The sequence below is a fragment of the Polyodon spathula genome, chromosome 21, assembly GCF_017654505.1.
Source record: "Polyodon spathula isolate WHYD16114869_AA chromosome 21, ASM1765450v1, whole genome shotgun sequence".
NCBI lineage: Eukaryota > Metazoa > Chordata > Actinopteri > Acipenseriformes > Polyodontidae > Polyodon > Polyodon spathula.
In genome coordinates, this window is record NC_054554.1 from 26,151,188 (window position 1) to 26,170,887 (window position 19,700).

General features: G+C 38.8%; 1 long non-coding RNA gene across 1 annotated transcript in view; it reads left to right on the forward strand.

Moving 5' to 3' along the window:
• The first annotated feature begins 4,761 nt into the window (after positions 1-4,761).
• The window catches only part of LOC121296179, a 58,285-nt gene continuing 43,346 nt past the window's right edge, over positions 4,762-19,700 (forward strand). The window contains exon 1 of the long non-coding RNA XR_005947030.1: positions 4,762-4,979. This is a non-coding gene — a long non-coding RNA (uncharacterized LOC121296179). The remainder of the gene's footprint in view (positions 4,980-19,700) is intronic.

Below are 19,700 nucleotides of genomic sequence, written 5' to 3' on the forward strand. Positions count from 1 at the left end.
ATTGCAGTGGTTTTAAAAAGGACAAGTGTGTTGCAGGACAACACAGACAACTCATGTTGCAGGCAAGGAATAGACATGAGGATTGGACAAGTAAAGATGTTAAGGTAGGGTGGCTGCCAGCTCCTGGAAAGACACTGAAATGCAAGATTTAAAACATGACATTACATTTTTTTTTTTCACCTATGTTCTTCTCCTGTGTGTGAAAACCATACACATTGTAGAATATCCTAACTATGCCCATCCAACCGCTGTTTTGGAAATAAGCTCCATTCCTTTTTTTCCCCTTAAATTTGTTTAAATACCCCTGGTCTTTATGCTCTGGCAGCCTAGACAGATTAACACTAACATTACTTTCTGCTCTGCTGATTTAATTTGCCCATTTTCTTGCCTGAGGATTGTCAAGTCCTGGAGACATTAACATCGAGACCCACCTAGAGCAGTAAGAGTGATTCAGCTGACATGCCAGGATAGGTTTGATAACCTTACAACTGAATTAAGATATCATGTGTGCGGCTGGGGTGAAGACACATCCCAATAATAAAATGAAACATTATTTTACAAAACTACCACTAATAACAAAACAAATTGGAAAAATAACACTTGCATTTCGATAAAGTTAGTTAGAAACACCTTGCAATGTTAATATTCTGTGTAGCCACAATGGGTTTTAAATATAATGAGTTTGAAGTATGAAAGATGTTGTTTTGAAGCTCGATCCTAAAATTCTTTACTTTGCCAAATGCGACGAGGGGGAGTCATGCCTTTTATGTTTATTTGCAAGAAATTAGCAGACAAATCACAACAATTCGCTCTGCCCTACAGCTGGCTGAGATAAAGGACTGGCTTCTGTAGTTACATTTTTTTATCCCAGCCCCAAGGTCGGGATGTGAAAGAGAAGCCAAGTAGACATATTGAACTCAATAACCTTACATTATACCTATTTAGTTCCCAATGCCAAGTATAACATTCCATCAGAGCCAGTCCTACATAGACATCAGTCACACATACTGCACCCTTATCACACATTTGAACTGGCAAATTGAATGACAAGATTACAAGGTTATGAACTGGAAGTTGTTTTGCAAATGCCTTCATCGCTGTTAAAGGCAATGATTATTTTATAATTTGATTCCATGTTATATAGCCTTTATTGTTCCAACTGTGCTGTTAAAAAATGTATTTTATCTGAAATGAATCACACAGCTAGTGCTCTGAACAGCAAATTAGATTGTTTTTTGTCCAATTGGAAAAATGTCAGCAATTAGAATAACACATGGTAACACAGCACAAGACTAGAAATGTGAATAAGAGCAAGAGGTTACATGAGTTGTTTATTTTTCATTTATTGTCTGTGGGGGAGGGGGGTGTTCTGTGTACAAATCACAAATGGTGACAAATTGAGCCCTTGGAACTCAAGTTGCATTTGATTAAGTACAGTGCTGTTTTAATCAATTGCTTGGTCAAAAATAATGTATTTCCTGTTCTTTTTAGTTTATTGATAATGGCTCTTCCGTCTGTGCACTTAGATTAACTGTGACCTAATAGCGGCATTAATTTTAAAGCATTTCAATGTGGGTTTAATTAATCATGCCTTAATGTTTGTTTATAATCAGACTTGTGTTTGTTTGGCATAACTATATATATAAATGTACAGAACTAATTAAAAAAAGGCATCTTCAACCCTTATTATAAGTCTTTCTTATCATGGTTTTAGTTGTGGAAAGTTTCAAGTTTAAGCCAATCCTAAAGAAGAAAGAAACTTAACAGATAAGGAAATGAAATCAACACCCCACATACACCACATCTGAGCAGTTCAGGAATCAGGAATTACCTGAGACTACGAACAGTCTTTTGGCCAGAAATTTTATTTTTTATATTTAATTGTTTTTAGATTTTGTATTCTTCCGCTGTGGGAAAGTAGTTCCTTAAAAATATGCCCCCTGTCCCCCCCTCCCCTGTTCTCTTTGAGGTGTTAGTGATATTACTTCAAGTTTCTTCTGATGAGGCTGGTTTTAAAGTTTTAAAGGATTACAGACCAAGGACTCTCAAGATGCATCTAATTAGGGGTCTGAGTAGAACTTTCCAATTCCAGTGCACAGAGTTTCAGTCACACTGAATCTTGTAGAATCTTCAATCTGTAGAACAGAGACAGGCTAGAGCTTGAGAGCATCCCTAGGCCATCCATTCCAAATGGAAAACAATTCTACTCTCAGCAATGTCACCTACATTGAATGGATCAAACCCATTTTGAAGTGTTTCTGCAGAGTACCATTTTATTCCTGACATTACATTGAGACTGACTTCTCAGATTCAGGCTCCAGATGTGTGGAGCAGAACTGTTTTCATTGACAAACCCCGATTTAGTACAAATGGAAATATTTTTTTAGTTTGTATATTTATTGTACCTAAATGAAAGAGTCAATCTTGGTAATTAGGCACAATAAGTATTTCATGATGTATTCCTAACCACATTATATTGTAATGAGGTATGCAGTTACTACTGTTTCTGCTCTTGTGTTTATTTGATTTCTTTATTGTAACTAAACTCAGCTGGCCAGTGTTTACAACAGCAGAAAGCAGTGAAATTATTTCTAATTAGCTACAAATAGGTTTGGAAACTGGTATGGAGGAAAGAACACATTTTCTAGCTGTGCCTAAAATATAACCTCTAATTTATTTTCTTTACAACGAGACACAGTATAATAGAATGATTCCCATTAGTACCTGCATGGTGTTTGTGGCAGTCACTGTTTGCAATTATCTCATGTTGTGCTAAGATTTTGATTATTATATTTTTGCTCTGTTACTGACTGGGTCTCTGGGGCCAATATTGTTTCACAGGGTGTCATACTTAATCCATTTTGGAAGTAAATTTACTATACTTTGCTCTATAAGGACCTTTCACTAATTAACTACACCCAATTTGTTTTGGATGAGCAATGTCAGACAACAAAATTACCAGGAGCAATGTACTTTGCTATATATGGCCCTGCTATAGTCACTTAGGCAATTCAAGCCCCTATGACTTTGGGGATCTACCCCAAGTTCTCACTTTTCCACCTTTCACAGAGATTGCATACCTCAATTTAATGATTTCTGAATTTTCTGCTGTACTCTGAATATAGAGTAGTACATTATTCTCTCTTATAACAAGCAAGACACATACAGTAATTGACCAAAATGAGTAATGCTTTTCCTTTACAGATTGATCACCATAAATATGCCACTAATGCGTTTAGATGATGCCTAGTGGTGTTTCTGGGAATCTAGAGGTTATGAGTTAACATTTAATGATTGCGTCAGATTTTTAAAATAATGGAGTTCAATTATGTGTATAGGACTCTGCAAAGTCAAAACAGAATAATAGCTTGTCTTTGTATCTGTGTGTTATACTGGTGGAAGACATGATGGTGTGCTTTGTTCCCATTTGTAGGTAACAAGGTGTATTCCACATTGAAAAGTTGGGAAGAGTGAGTATGGCAATGGGTGGTAATTTGCATCATTTTAAGAATTACTCTTTTTGGATATTTTTCACTTTGGTGTTTGGATGTCAATAGCAGTCAAAGGTTCACAGGCACCGCTGTCTAACATGTAGGAAGACCTGACCAATTCTCACAGGATGATTTCATAACAAGTCTCTATCATTACCTTATAACTGTACATTGGACATTTGGGAACTTGAGAATGGTAACAGCACTAACATTTACTAAACTTGATATGATTGGTGATATGACACAGTTGCATTCAATCCTGATGGACCAATAGGTTTGTCTCAAGAGATTGGCCTTGCAAACTCTCACCCTTCACAATCCATGATGATATTAGTTCCCAATTAAACTTGCAGTATACCATGTGTACCCCAAAGGGGAGCATTATCACTTGAGTGTACTTTCTCCCAGCTCCTAATGCAAAGTAAACACATGCTTGAATTCTTAAATTCTAGCAATAGAAGAAATGAAGCCGAAGAAATTTTCCAAATTAGGAAAGCTGACTAATTACCTTTGACAAAGAAAAATAATTCACTTAAAATTGGCGATAGAATTCCATCTGCAACAGTTTCTTAAAAAAAACTGAACTGACTGGAGAATAAACCAGTGCTAATGAAGGAAGGGAAACTAAACTTCATAAGACAGGCACACAAGAAATGAGAGGCACAACACATTATTTCAACTGCGATACCTCTGGGGACCTCATTCCACATAGGATTACTAGGGACACAGGCTACTGAAATGTATCAAAGCTGGTGTTTGTTTGTATACATAAAAGTATATTCTGTTTATCATGGTCTATACATAGTGGCTGGGCTGACAGATTTTAGACAACAGATTTAAATAACTCATTTTACACAGGTCCTCGGGGTTGTACAAAAATCAATATATTAAATGCCTGCATAATTTTATTTCTGAGACAATCACTTGCAGGAAGTTCGTTACCTTTACTGTTTTTTCTTGCTGCCACATGAATACATTGAATACTAAAAAACACATGGTAGGTCTGTCTAAGGAATGGAAGAGTTAAATTAAATGTGATGGAACACAAAAAAAACAAAACAATTACTCCAGTAAAATGCGCACCGCAGACAAATCAGCTAACGTTCTGAAACTATTACCCTTTATTTCCTTAATCTCCCTCCTCTGCACAGTTTTTTTTCTTGATCAACGCTGCCATCATTTGCGGAAATTGCCCTAATTTCATGAGATTGGGCGGTCAGGGGAAAAAAAAAGAAGGAGCCAGAACAAGACACTCTGATAGATTGGAAGCAGAGAGACGAGAGAGGCATGTGTAATACGGAGTGTAAAACTAAACCCTGGCACAAAGAGGAAATGCGTCACATGCCGCAATTGAAGTGTGATTTGAATAAAATACAAAACAAATGCTTGCCTGGCTCTTTTCAGTGATTAGCTGCAGGATCTGGGGGCTTGTTTAAATATGAAACTTCCACTGCAGGAAATCATGGATTGAGAGCATCTGGACTACAGGTAGGCAATGTATCAGCCCCCAGCCCAATGCTAACTTTCAGGGGTGCCTTACAAATCTTCTTCATTCTGCAATTATCAGAAAGGAGAGACAGTAGCAAAATTAGACTCTTTAAGAGTAAGTAGCTTCGAAAGGATTTGCTTTTTTAATATCCCCCTGACTATTTGATCATGTTTACTATCATTCTGAATTATCCTGGGTTTTTTCTCCGATATTGAGTTATTACCACTTTTCCCTAAATTTAACTTTGAGCTTGTCAACTCCACCAACTCTGTCTATATACAGTATATGTACAGTAGGACAGGTTAGCAAATGTGACATAATTTGAATGGAATGAGGAAGGCTGTCCATCCCCTTCCTTCCCAGATAAACTCAAAGCAAGTTCAAGGCAGATTTAGAATTAGTTTTGTAATAAAAAGTAATAAAAAATGACATTTGAAGTAACTTGCTCTTTAATTTCAAAGAGTGGTGTGGTACATTGTTATTATTTTACTTCACATGGTTACTGGGTTCACATGTGGGGGTTTGTGGTCACCAAGTAGTGCAGTCCTTTCTTTGTTGGCTGCCCCATCTTCCTGCTTCAATGCTGCCCAAACTGAAGCACAGTCTGGTTTAACAAAGGATTGGGTCTAGGGTCTCAGATGGGGGGTTTCCAGCTGCATTTAGCTGAACACAAGCTCCATTCTATATAAATTGAGTATAGCCCAGGCACATCTACATATGTCACGTTAATGTGTGGTATTTTACCAGGATAAGACATGTATCTAAGTATCATATACTGTAATATTAAGGCATTACTTTTTAAATATGTTAATGTCTAAAACATTATGCTATAATCACCTCTCTGTAATTACACATGTTTTCTTAATTTCCTTTTATCTTTAATATTTTTTTTTTTTATATACTGGGGTATTTAACTTAAATGAAGGGACCTTTTCAACACAACTTAAAGGGATGTGGGAAATCCAGCCTGCTGTTTACAATCCATCAAAGATTCACTCAGGTCCACCAAGCCTAGAACTGGTCAATACTAATTAAGTCCATATGCAAATTTAAACCAGCTTGAACCTAAACCTGGACTTGAAACTATAGGCTTGAATGTATCTCTGGCATATATACTGTAGAAGAGATGTAGCAGCAGTAAGCAGCTTAAGCAGTTTCTAAAGGCTGATTTGAGATTCCGCACTGGTAGCTGTTCAGTGGGTAGTTCTGGCTCTACTGCCAGTACAAACTCTCAATGAAAGGTCTCATTTATCATGCATTGTGGTTTCAGAGCTGGGCTGAAGGTACCCAGGCGAGTTCTTTCAATATTTCAGATGTCTATAGGGATTGGCTTGACTTAGGAAGCGAAACCCTCCAAGTTTTAATTTACTGTTCCGACTGACTTGTGTTAGTTCAAAACATGATTTATAGCTTGTCAAAAAATATATCACAGTTTTTTTTCTGCCTTTTCTGTCTGTCTTAGCCTTTATACAAGTCATAACATATCTGTGGTTTAAAAAAAACAAACAATAAGGTAAAGTGTAATAAAATATAATACATAAATCAGCTCCAACGTTAACATTTTAATGCAGAATTCAGATTTCCAATTTTGTGTTTATGAGGTGAAAGCCTGGAGCCCAGCAAACAAGCTGAAAAAAACAACATTTCTTCATTTAAAATGGAATGTATCCCAGTTTCTATCCCGTTCATGAGATGAGATGAGGTGAGGTTAAAAGCTCTATAGCCATGAATGCAGAGGACTCCAGCTCTTTTGCAATGTGGTTAAGGTGCTCTGTTGTTGTGTGTAAGGTTGCCAGTTCACGCCCAGACTCTGCCCCTGTGACACATAGCTGCAGTTACATGTATCTGTATCACAGATGCTATAAAGATAGTGGCGGCAAAACTTGCAATCCCAGTTCCCCAGTGTGAATCCCAATGTCAATGATCTAACACCCTGGTACCTAAGCTGTATTCAGAAATCATGCAGTCCTATGAACATACTAGAAAAGAACAATCAGAGAAACAGAAAGGGGTCAAGTTTTCTTAGCCTTGTTTGTCAGAAAGTCCCATTTTAGCTGCTGGCCAGTACTGGCAAACCCAACTGTCTCCAAGTGCTCTATGTTTCAGTTCATTTTTAATGTTCAAGGAATGCAAAACAATGTACAATACAAACCATGCTATGTTATAACTTATGAAGTGAGACATGTCAGAGCCATATGCCAACTGGAGTGTGTGTGGTTTTTCGTCTTGTTACGAATGTCATTTTATTTTTAACTGGATCTTTTCATGAGAGATTTACCATTATTTTCCATTCCCCGTCCCCCCCAAAAAAGAAAATGCTGAACATTTGCGTTCAATCTCCATGTCTATATTGTCTTTTGTAAACACACATAACCTGTCAAATTAAATACCTCTTCAACCGTGTCTTTTCGGAAAATGTTATGAATCATGAAGTTGAGTTTGGAACATTTATCTGGTGCAGTAAGTATGACTTGGTAGATGATTGCTTTTGAAATGGCAACCTATCCTGTCTTTCTACTTGAATTAACCCCAACGTTTGTCTAGACCTATTTTATAAAATAAGACCAGCTTTGTGGTCTAAACAAAGCAATATATTTAAGGTTCTTAGAATAAGCCTTTGTGTGAGCTTTCCTGTCTGTGGGTGCTAGAGCTGGCTGAGTTCTCAACTGGCCACTAGAGAAATAAAGACCCTACACAGACACTAAAGTATATTCTCCTTGACACCTGGCAAAGCCAAGATCAAGGTGGTGTGAAGACCATTGATTTTTATATCTATGAGTCCTGGAGAGATTGCCACATCAACCACGTATACTTTAGACAATGCAATGTACTTATGTATATAGTCTGTATGTTCACAAGTATGAACATCACCTTAATGAGGCAAGAATTTAAGTGGAAAAAAGTGTGCGGCCTAAATGTGGAAAAGTCTTGTTTGTGCAGTGATGTCAGTGCATTTCTGTAAGTTGTGGGGAAAGTGTAACCACACTGATTAATGCAGCAAACCACAGCCTTTTAGGTGTGTCGAATTGGGTTTAATTCAGTTGGACAATGGTTTTGATGCTTGGCACCTGTCGTTCCTGCCACTCTGAAACACATGATAGCAATTATGTTTGCCTAAGGAAATTAAGAAGTTGCCCTGCGTTTCCTAGTGCATAATTCCATCTGTTACCTAATAGAACAAACAGGAAGAGATTTTATATAACATTTGGACTATTGAGCAAATGTGTAAGAATTATAGACTTAAGATATACAAAATTCTCCACCCTTGATAACGCAGTATGGTTATTTTATCAAAAGTCAGAAGTTCTGAAATTAAATAAATACATAACAATAAATAAGTCTACTATAATACTACTAGTTCGCTTTGAAAACCATGGTGGGACTGTTGGCTAGTTGATCTCTATCATGGTTTTAAAATGTAATCAAACGTGTGTGTGTGTGTGTGTGTGTGTGTGTGTGTGTATATATATATATAATTATTCAAATGCTTCTTGTGACTTACATTTTGTGTTTGGTAGGTGGGGTAAATTATTATTTTATGTTTTATAAATATAAGTATTCATTAAGTAAGGAATGGTTTGGAAAAAGTATTTACATCCTTTTGCTTTTAGTGCTAATTAAATATATACAACCCCATCCCTGGAATAAGAAACCCACCACAGATACTATTGCAGGAGCCATGGTGTGGCACAGAAACCATCAATGTCTGGTGCCATTAGAGTGAGAACAGGAGAACATCCCACAAAGCATTGGTTACTGGTGCAATGTTCGGTCCTACCGATGACGATGCATATGATAACCACACTGAGGAATCTCCCATTGAAAAGAACAGTGAATCACAGGCAGCATGGGAAAAAAAACTGTAACCTCTCCAGAGACAGGGCTCTTCTGGACACCAGGCATGGCTGTTCTCTCAGCCTCACTTAATTCCTGTCCACAGTTACTTTGTTATAAGGATTTAAGAGTGGTATCTAACAACCAAAGCAAAGTGTGTTCCTGCAGCAGGCATGGTCTGTTCCAGTACTGGTCCCCTATTCACTGGACAGGAGCAATGTCTGCAAAGAGTCAGGTAGTATTGTGCTGGAGTGGTTTGCACTTGAGTGGTTTATATGGATTTTGCTGGAATCTGTAGGGGGCAGTCTGGTGAACAGTTGCAGAGATGCTGATCAGGGGATAGACTAAGAGTTTAAATAGCAATGTTTGAAGATTGGAAGGGGGCGGAACCCTTACTTCTGCCCCCTGAACAGCACTATGGTTACAATAAAAGTCCATACTCTAATCCTTGTTGTATAATTAATCTGCACAAAACTTTGGAGTGGTAGATGAAAGCGGCTTTCAATTACATTTTATTTTTTGTTACAGACAGACTGCATCAGTAATGAAGGCCAAGAGTGTCATGAAAAAAACATTTGAAATGTTTATTAAATCATGTATTTAAAATTTTTTTTAAAAAAAAGCCTTATCTAGGATGGAACAGGAAGGTTTTGAGCTGTGCACCGCAACAATATATGAAATCAAATATATTTAAAAAAAAAAAAAAGTGCTCAATAATGAAATACTTTAAAAATGTTTTTTCACCTGGTGTTTTTGTATTTCTGGTGATAGAAGTGATAGATGATTTTGTGGAGAAAGGAGCTGTAATGACAGGCACTGGTATACTGCCACCTTGCTTATTAAAAGTAATTATGGGGATTCCCACAAAATTACTTCCAAATAGTTCAAGGTGTTTTTCCAAAGGTTTCTGCTGCGGAAAAAATGTAACCCTACGCCCTGGAAAGTACTCTTGCTTGTTTATATTGGTGTACCTTATTTAACAAAAAGGTACAACTAAAATAAACTATAGCTTGTACTTTTAATACCTGTATTCAATTCTCATGTCTAGTCTTTAATTAAAATAATTTAGCTACACTTTAAAAATAAGTGTCAGTAATTCAAATATAATTATTGTGAAATAAATAAACTGTCATGGTAACTGCTCAAAGTTTTGAACATACTGTTGAAACTATTCTTGTATTTGGTCAACTAATCATACACTAGGTTGTATTCGTACATTTAGAATAGTTTTTAGCTCCAAGTTGCTTACCTGGTAAAGGCTTGACTGTGTGGTGTGAAGGGTGTCATATACACCCATCATGGGATCCTAGGCAAAATACAATTCCGGGCCCCTATTTTTTGCTCAAAATAATATATGTATATATTAGCTTAACACACTCCACCAATTTGCAAAAGGTATCATTTTCATTTTAAGTTATTATATATGGTTTTGATCAGAAACGATCAATTATGCTGAATTCTAGTTATTATGACAAAAGTTTCATGCACTGCTTTGAACTAAACGACTGACCGAATCTGACAGAAGCAGTTTAATTGAAGGTGGTGTGCTAAATGCATTTTAAAATAAATTCTGAAAAACCTGAAGCCTACGTGAGCTTGATAATCACCTTTCTCGATTTACTGAATAAAAATACAACAGTTCGAATATGGACAAGAGCACTGTGTTGATTGTTATCCAATTTAAAAAATGTGATACTTCTATATAGGAGGGTGCTCAAACTTTTGCCCCCTAACTGTATAGTCCACAAAAAAAAAAAATATATATTATATATATATATATATATATATATATATATATATATATATATATAAAAAACAAACATACCTGTACATTGTCAAGTAGTCAAATCAGGGTTGCCAATCTTGTAATTTTGTTTTTACTGACATACAGATTTATGGTGGTCCTTTTTTTACTGACACTATTTTTTTTTACTGACATCATTAAAAAAAACTGAAACAATAAAATACAATCACAGGGTGACAGCAGGGGCCATTTCCACTTAATGAATGACTATTCGAGACTTGGCATGCTTCCACTGAGCAGCCCCGTAGGATAGCTTAAAATAGGGCAAAAGGGACTCTTCACGCTGGAGCCTCCAAGGCTGGTTGTCCCGGCAACCCTGAGATACCCTGAAAACAGATAATAGATGTCCAGCTCGCTCGATGACAGAAAGAGGAAAGCACCATAAGGTGTTAGGTTAGTTTGGGACTCGATTGCTAAGAGTGAGGAGCAGGCCTGAATTTGATTCAGGGAATTAGAATAGAGCCTCATCCCAGTTTTCATCAGCTGCCAGATCCCGTCTAAGATCCGTCAAGTCAGTCACTTGTTGTTTTTTTTGCCAATGATTTTTACCCCAGTTTTCTCCCCAAATTAATCCCAGTTCACCGCCTCAACCCCCCTGCAACTTGGGAAGCCAAGGCTGAAACACATAGCCTCCAAAACATGTTCCTGCCAAGCCTTTTGGCACTGTGGATCCACAAAGAAGGCAGCAGACCTATAGTGCTGGAGGACAACACAGATCTGAATGGCTCCACCGCAGACCTGCAGGTGCCCAATTAGCCACAGGGGTGGTCACTGATGCAGGGTGAACTGTAGATTGCATAAACCCTCCCTACCCAGGTAGCGCTCGGCCAATTGTGTGCCACCCCCTGAGAACCCCCGGTCATGGCCGGCAATGACATAGCCTGGATTCGAACCTGCGATCTCCAGGTTATTCACTTCACGCGACTCACCTTTACCGGATGCACCACTTGAGAGCCCAGTCACTTGTTACTGCATAAATTTCATCTAGGCTATCCAGCTTGGTTGAAGAACGCGTTCTTTTGAAGCTTTTCACTGCCATCACGTAAGGTGTAAATGTATGTCATTTGAGCTGATTGAGAAAGCTGCAATCAAAAAAAAATATATATATATACCACATTAATTTCAATTCAAAATCAAGGACATTCTTTATTTATTTATATTTACGTTTAGTGTTAAAATGTGACTTTTTTTTACTGACTGGCATTAAATGTATGGACAGTTGGCGACCTTGTCATTTGTAGTTTAATGTGGCTTACTTCTTTCTCAATACAGCAAAGGTAGTGCACTTTCTATTGATTGGCGGTGGTTTTTGACACGCTTCATTAAAGAAAGTGCTTGTTCTCCAGGGTCGGGGTTTCAGCACAGACATGTAAAAATCTTTCTAATGCCCCCCTTTGCAGCTTTCATTCTTCTTCGTCCCGTTTTCTGTGTTTATGCTTTGCTGCCCCCGGAAGAGACATCATTTGCTGTATTCAAGCAAAATCAAACAGACTGACCAGGAATTTATTTGTGTTGCCCCATAAAAGTGAGTGAGAGTAAGTTCCGGGTCAGTCAGTTTGATTTTGTGTGAACACAAGTGAGATACACTGCGTCGGTTGAAACGTCAGTGAGTGAAGTTCTTCCAGTTTGCGCCGCAATTCCCCCCCCCCCCCCCCCCCCCCCCCCCCCCCCCCCCCCCCCCCCCCCCCCCCCCCCCCCCCCCCCCCACCTCCCCCAAACTTTGAAACCTATGGGATACGTCTAGATCAACGGATGCCCGGGACCAATATATAGGGTAGGGGGTAGGTTTGTGCCCTGTCTTTGCAAAGCCAGTGATTGTCTCTGTCTCTGTCTGTTAGATCTGCAGGGGAACAAACAAGTTGGTTCATTTTGCACATATTTGTTCCTGCAGGCTTATCCAGAGAAAGTCACCAAAAAACTTTATTTTATAGCAATCCATCTCACAAGTCAATGCATGTGTAATAGGTCATTTTGTCAGACGACGAGCTTCTGTTACAAATAATGCTAACCAATCTTGTCCTTTTTTCATGTCTAGGTTTTTCAATGCAATGCCCAATTTTCTGGACATCCATCTATATATTTCAATAGTTTATACATAAGCAAAGTAAACCCTGTTCTATCTGTTATCATTACATGATTGGAAAAGAGTCACGCATTGTGTATTAAACCATTGTACTATATGGATAGACCTAAATAATACTACTGTGCATCATACAAAACAATTCTTGTAATACCCCTTTCAATTAAAAAAAAAACAAGACTGCTCTGAATACAAGCCTTTATTTTTTGGAGACATTTCAATTAACATAAAGCACTCTCCATTAAAGTCAATGAAACGCAAGTATGTTATCTACTCAGGCTTGTAGTCTGAGTAAACAAACCAAAGGGCCAACACTGATCAAAAAAAGCTTTGCTAGCGAGGTTCCACTGTCCCCAGAACCTCTCGATGGTATTACTCTCTGGTAATACAAAGTGAACCAGCCATTATTCTATTTTTAATAGATTTTTTTAGAACGAGAAGCTTCATATACAATGCCAGACAATGACATGTCTGCAGTCTCACTAATACCCAGACTAAAGATTATGAAAATTACCAATATATTATTATACCACTACTTGATGTTCACTTGAGACTTCCTCTTGTACTGTGATATCCTTTTCTTACTTTACTTTTTTTGACAGGAATTGAATTTAAGTTCCTTTCTGAAACACATGGAAGATATTTTCTCAGTGAGTTGTCTAAACTAATTCCCAACAGTAGTAGAGAAAAAGGAGTTGCATTTCAATTATAGGAAATCAGCAGTTATTGCCCAGTCATTGAGGCCAGTGGTGGGAGCGACGTTGTCAAACGTCTGCACTGAAAAGTCTCTTAATTGACTGGAACCTGTGAAGAATCAGAAATGTAGGTCACAAGATGCTCCAAAGCACAACTCGTGCCAGCATCTCTTTCTCTCTCTCTCTCTCTCTCTCTCTCTCTCTCTCTCTCTCTCTCTCTCTCTCTCTCTCTCTCTCTCTCTCTCTCTGTCTCTCTCTCTCTCTCGTTATGTCGGTAGAGGGCTGTGCTTTGGCTGTAGGAAAGGAGGTGGGTTACGAGAATATCATCTCTGCCTCGAGAATGAACAAGAGTATTGTGATGTTTTTAAAGACTGAAGCTCTTGTTAATGATATTGTGGAGACAGGGGTTACTGTGAAAGGCAGTTTTCTGCCTGTGCTTCCCCTTGCCTCTCCGGTTGTTAAAGTGACCATTTTAAATGTGCTTCCTTTTTATTTAGAAATGAACTACTGATTAATGAACTAAGCCGACATGGTAAAATCATGTTGGTAGTACGTAGGGTCCCGCTTGGCTCCAGCGCTCCGGAATTAAAGCATGTCATGTCATTCCATAGACAGTTTTTTATGATTCTAAATGATTTTGAAAATGACTTAAACCTTGCAATGAAGTATAAAATTGAAGGCATCAACTATGTGGTTTTTGCTTCTTCGGATTATATGCGCTGCTTTAACTGCGGAGCGCAGGCACATATAAGGAGGAACTGCATGCAGGGGGAGACTGGAGCCCGCAGCAGTGAGGAGGGTGGGGCAGTAGGGCAGCAGACAGGGTCGGGGAACACAGAGGATGTTCACCATGAGGGAGGTGAAGGAAAGATGGCGAATAATGTTGACTCGGGTGAGGGTACTTCTGGGTTGCAAGGTGCTCCTTCTGTGAACAGCGAGGAGACCCTGGCGGAAAAGTTAGTTGTTAGTGAGACAGCGGGGGAGTCTGCCGTGAATTCCCCAGCTGAAAGTGTTGACCTACAGGCCGCTCCTGTGGAGAGCAGTGGGGCGGCCCTGGTGGAGAAGTAGTGGGGGAGACCGAAGTGAAAGCCTCCTCTGTAAATGTACCAGTCAGTAATATAATGAATACAGATGAAGATCAGGAGGGGTTCAAAATACCAAAAACTAGGAAAAAGAAAAGAACGTTAAAATCATCTGAAAGTATGACAGTGCAAAAGAATAAAACGCTGGACGACATAGATCAGCAAAGAGCTAAGTCGAATGGGGCTGCAGTGGATCTCAGCACTCTGTTGTCGCAGGCTCTGCCCAGGTGGAGGAGTCTGCCTGCATTGAAGCACAGTCTGATACTACAGAATGCCGGGTTAGCTGAGTTTAGTGAAGCTGAATGTTACAGACTAAAGAAATAGTTAAATACTGTCCGGAATGTTTTAAAATAAGTACCACGTTTAGTTTTTTAAAATTCCCCTTTTTCTATGTTGTACTGTAGGTTTTTTTATTCTTTTTCTTTCCACTTCTGCTTTCATGAACTCTTTAAAAATAGGCAGCCTCAATAGAAATGGCGTTCGTGGTTTAAATAACTCTTTAAGTGTATTGAACAGAAAAAATTAACTGTAAGTTTCTTACAGTTAATTTTTTTCTTCTGATATTTCTAATGAAATTGAATGGATGAAAGAATGGAAAGGAGAAATTTGTCATTTAGTCAAGGGTCTAATTTAAGTGCAAGGGTATCGATTTCATTTTCGGAATATTTTAAAACTGATTATTTTAAAGTAATTGATGTTTTTAGAGGCAGGGTTTTAATGGTGGAGGCCTGATTATTACTGGATGGGTATTTTAAAGATTGTTTTAAATATTTCTGGACTGAGTGGAGAAAAAGAAAATCCTGTTTTAAATCCCTGAGGCAGTGGTGGAACATAGGCAAGATCCAAATAAAGATCTTTTGTCAGCAGTACACTGAGAATGCTACAGGCAGCTTGAATGACTCTATGGAGAAGCTGAAGGTGGAGATTCTGGGGCTTTATAAAGATCTGGAATCTCAATCAAATAGTAGGCTGTTAGAAGACCTGAAATATAAAAAATTATATTGGTTGACCTACTGGACATGAAGGTACAAGGACCACTGGTCCGCGCCCAGTTCCAGGGTTTGACAGAGGTGGACAAACCAACAAAGTTCTTCTTTGGGTTGGAGAAGAAAGCAGCGAAGAGCAGGGTGATTCACTGTTTGAAAACTCCCACCGGTCAGGTGCTAGAGGACCCAATGGAGAGCTGTAGGTTTGCTACAAGTTTTTATAAAAGCTTATTCATAGCGGAAGCTGAGAGAAACTCACAAGAGATCCAGCTGTTCCTGCATGATCTCCCATAGATTCCACAGGAAGAGGCAAAAGACCTGGAACCCCTGCTTACATATAAAGAGCTCACTGATACAATGCAGCAAATAAAAAATGGTAGAGTGCCGGGAATAGATGGGATCACCATGGAATATTACAAAGATTTCTGGGCCCTGCTGGGGTGGGAGCTGTACATGATGCTGCTGGACAGCATCAAGGAGGGGTTGCTGCCTCAGAGCTGTTGGCGGGCGGTGATCACCCTACTCCCCAAGAAAGGAGAGCTGAGCTACTTGAAGAACTGGAGACCAGTAGCCATTCTCTTTCTCAATTATAAGATCCTGTTGAAAGCCCTGGAGAACCGTTTGAGGAATATCATGGAGTCAGCGGTCCAGTCAGATCAAATTTATTGTGTTCCTGGCAGGTCAATTTTTGACAATATTTACTTAATTCAAGATCTTTTGGCAGCCTCCAAGCTTTTCGGCTTTAAATCCAGTCTGATTTCCTTGGATCAGGAGAAAGCTTTTAACCAGGTCAATCACCAGTATTTGTTTAAGGTGATAGTTGCCTTAGGGGTTTCAATTGAACCCCTCCTACATAGGATTAGGCAGTTGTTATCTGGCATCCCGATCCCCGCCAACCCTTCCCAGGCTGTCAAGGTGTCTGCCTATGTAGATGACCTGACAGTGTTTGTGTCCAGTAGGCAAGATGTGGAGATTAACTGGACTAATTGTAGTGCCCATTTGGTGGGGTCTTGGGGTGATGCTCGCCCCCCTGAACTCCCGGTAGGGCTACAGTGGAGCCACTTGGGTCTTTAGATCCTGGGGATCTTCCTGGGTGAGGAGAGGGATATCCAAAGAAATTGGGAGGGAATCATAGAGAAGGTGAGGGGCAGGTTACAAGCCTGGCACTGGCTCCTTCCACAGTTATCATTCAGAGGAAAGGTTCTAGTAATTAATAACCTGGTAGCCTCCATGCCGTGGCACAAATTAACGTGTCTCGATCCCCCACCCGTGCTTGTTAAAGAAATACAGAACATGCTGCTGCAGTTCTTCTGGCATGGGATGCACTGGGTAAGGAAGGAGATTCAGTTCCTGCCCATACAGGAACAGGGGCAGGGTCTCATTTACATCAGCAGCAGGATCGCAACATTTCTTCTGCAGGTCGCCCAGAGGTTCCTGTTCCTTTTATTGATTTTAATAGTTTTAGCTGGATAAGTGCAGACACCCTATCTATTTGTCTAAGTTTCAGATCTGTAAGAGTTTTAACAAGTTTTCTTTCAGATTTCAGAGAGTCCCTCCTTCTTGCAGCAATAGAGAAAATAAATCTGTTTTTTCTTGAGCATTGTTGGCCAGATTTACACTAAATTACCCTCTCTTTTAGTGTCCCCTTCTGTTACTCAGGACCCTGATAAACCAGGCCACCCACTGAACCTTAACAGCCTGTCTAGTCTCTTTCTCTCTCTCTCCACAGTGGATAAAAAACAGTTGTATGAAGTCTGTGTAAAAGTACAACACTATCCACAGCTGCAGTCTCTCCCTGACACCCCATGGAGAAAGTGTCTCACTGTGGAGGAAAGCATAAGACCTGCCTGGCGAAGCCTCTATAAACTGCCACTCTCCAAGAGGTCTCCAATGGAGTATCCTCCATACCACCATTGTTACCAATGCCTTTTTGAATATCCTGGACCCTCAAGTGCGAGATCGGTGCCCATTATGCACTGAGAGGGAGACAGTGTTTCATTATTTTCTTTACTGCCATAAATTACAGGCGTTGTTTGCTGCACTGAAGAGAATCTTCACTGATTTTTCCTTGGAATTCTCTCACGTTGTTTTCATCTTTGGGGTGCAGTACAGACAGCAACATAAGTACCATTGCCAACTGGCAAATTTTCTGTTGGGGCAGACCAAGCTGGCTATCCTGAAAAGTAGGAAGAGCCAGGTTGAGCATGGAAATGCATAGAGCGCTGTCTCAGTGTTCAAGACTCTCATAATGTCCATGATTAAACTTGATTTTTGTTTTTATAAAATGACTAAAGACTTGGACAAATTCATCTTTATTTGGGGTGTGGCTGGTGTGCTCTGTGATATTGAAAATGAGGAACTGGTTTTATATTTATGAAGGCTCTTTTAAATCTCATGAGTTTTAACTTTTATTTAGGGTTTATTGTGTATTTATAGTAGTTTTTAATCATAATCTATAGCTATTTAGATGTTTTTGGATTGTGATTGAATTTGTATTTTATTTATTATTACTTATGTATTTACTTAGTATTCCTGGGACATATTTTAGTGTTTGTGGAATGAGAAGAGCTTTCTTGTTTGTTAGGTCTTTATCTGATTGATTTATTGCCTTCATTATTTGTTAATAAAGGATTGTTAAAAGTAAAAAAAGTCTCTCTCTCTCTCTCTCTCTCTCTCTCTCTCTCTCTCTCTCTCTCTCTCTCTCTTAAAAAAAGATTTTCACTTTACTAACTGCTGTGATTACACTAGTGTAGATAATATGTTGGTATTTAAAACCACAGTTTGGTAAACTTGGGGAAAGTTGCGGAAAGACAATCTGACTGGGAAATGTAAAACACATGCCATTTTGGAGCTTTGGGGAGATGTTCTGGTTTGGTTTTGGCTGGGTTTTTTTGTTCTACTAACTGAAAGAACATTTAAAAAAATGCAATCTTTTAACAGCTCCTTCCTTAAACTAAGGTACTTCTACAATTCCCTGTTCTTCAAAATAGGGTACCCTATCCTTTAAATCTGGAAGTAAATATCTTCCAATATATTTACAAGTCAATATTCTGTGTTGAGGTTTGTGTTTAACTCAAATGGAAATGTCATTGGCAATACAATAACCTTGCTGCTGACATCTAAATTGCAGGCAGTTAACAAAAATACATAAAGGCAGACTGTAGGATTTCACAAAACAACGTAATCAAATGCCTGTTCTAGGAAATGCATTTATTTTGCAGAAATGTTGTAAATGTTAAAACATATTGTAATTATTTTACAATTTCTCTTCCTCAGAGGAAAGTGGTTCACTTCAGTAGGTTAGCATTGCCTAAACTTTCCTACAATTTGTGGACACCTCGGTTAAACTAGTTTACCCATTAGCAGCATGATCATATACTGCTCAGTAGCTTGAGAACTAGCATACAATGAAGTATTAAAAAGATTGTACAACTACGTTTCAAAGTATAGGGCCATACTGTATTTAAAAAGCATACAACTATGAGTAAAAACTTCAATCCACTTCTTGAAAAGCAAATGAGTTTTAAATATTTTGTTTCATATATATATATATATATATATATATATATATATATATATATATATATATATATAGTAAATAATTCCCAAGCAAAGCAAAGCTGCATGATAAATGAGAAACATACAGCTCAAAAGACAGGCAGGCTGGATAACACTAATTAACTATGACTTTGTGGCAAAATAACACTGCATTTGTTGTCTATTCGCTCCACCCTAAGAGTGACTCAGTGATCTCTCAGTTACTGTCCTGGCTTAAATGCACAGTAATTTGTGGCTCTAACCATTTTCAATATCATTTGGATACAGTGATCAATACATACAGTGTAGTGTTGTACTTATTACATTGGATATGCAGATGCCAATTCTTTTACTATTTGTTTGTGGCTATGGGATTGTGCAGTGGAATGTGATGATATGTTGTGAGAGAAAGAATGAATTGTGGTTATAAATCTCCCTCTGACCTGTGAGGGCGCTATGTAAAGGGAACAGTGTCCCAGACTGAATGGTCTGACAGTTCATTCCAGGGAAAGGTGGAAGTTGGCCATCTAGAATGGGGGCGGTGCCACAGTACTCCAAGTCGTCGTCCTAGAAGGGAAAAGATGTGGCAACCGCAGACTGGAGGAGAAACGGTTGCACTCGTTAACCAAGGGGGTGTGACTGACGGTACAAAAGGGGATGTGGCTAAAGGATCTGTTCCTTTTTTATGGATGCAAGTGAACC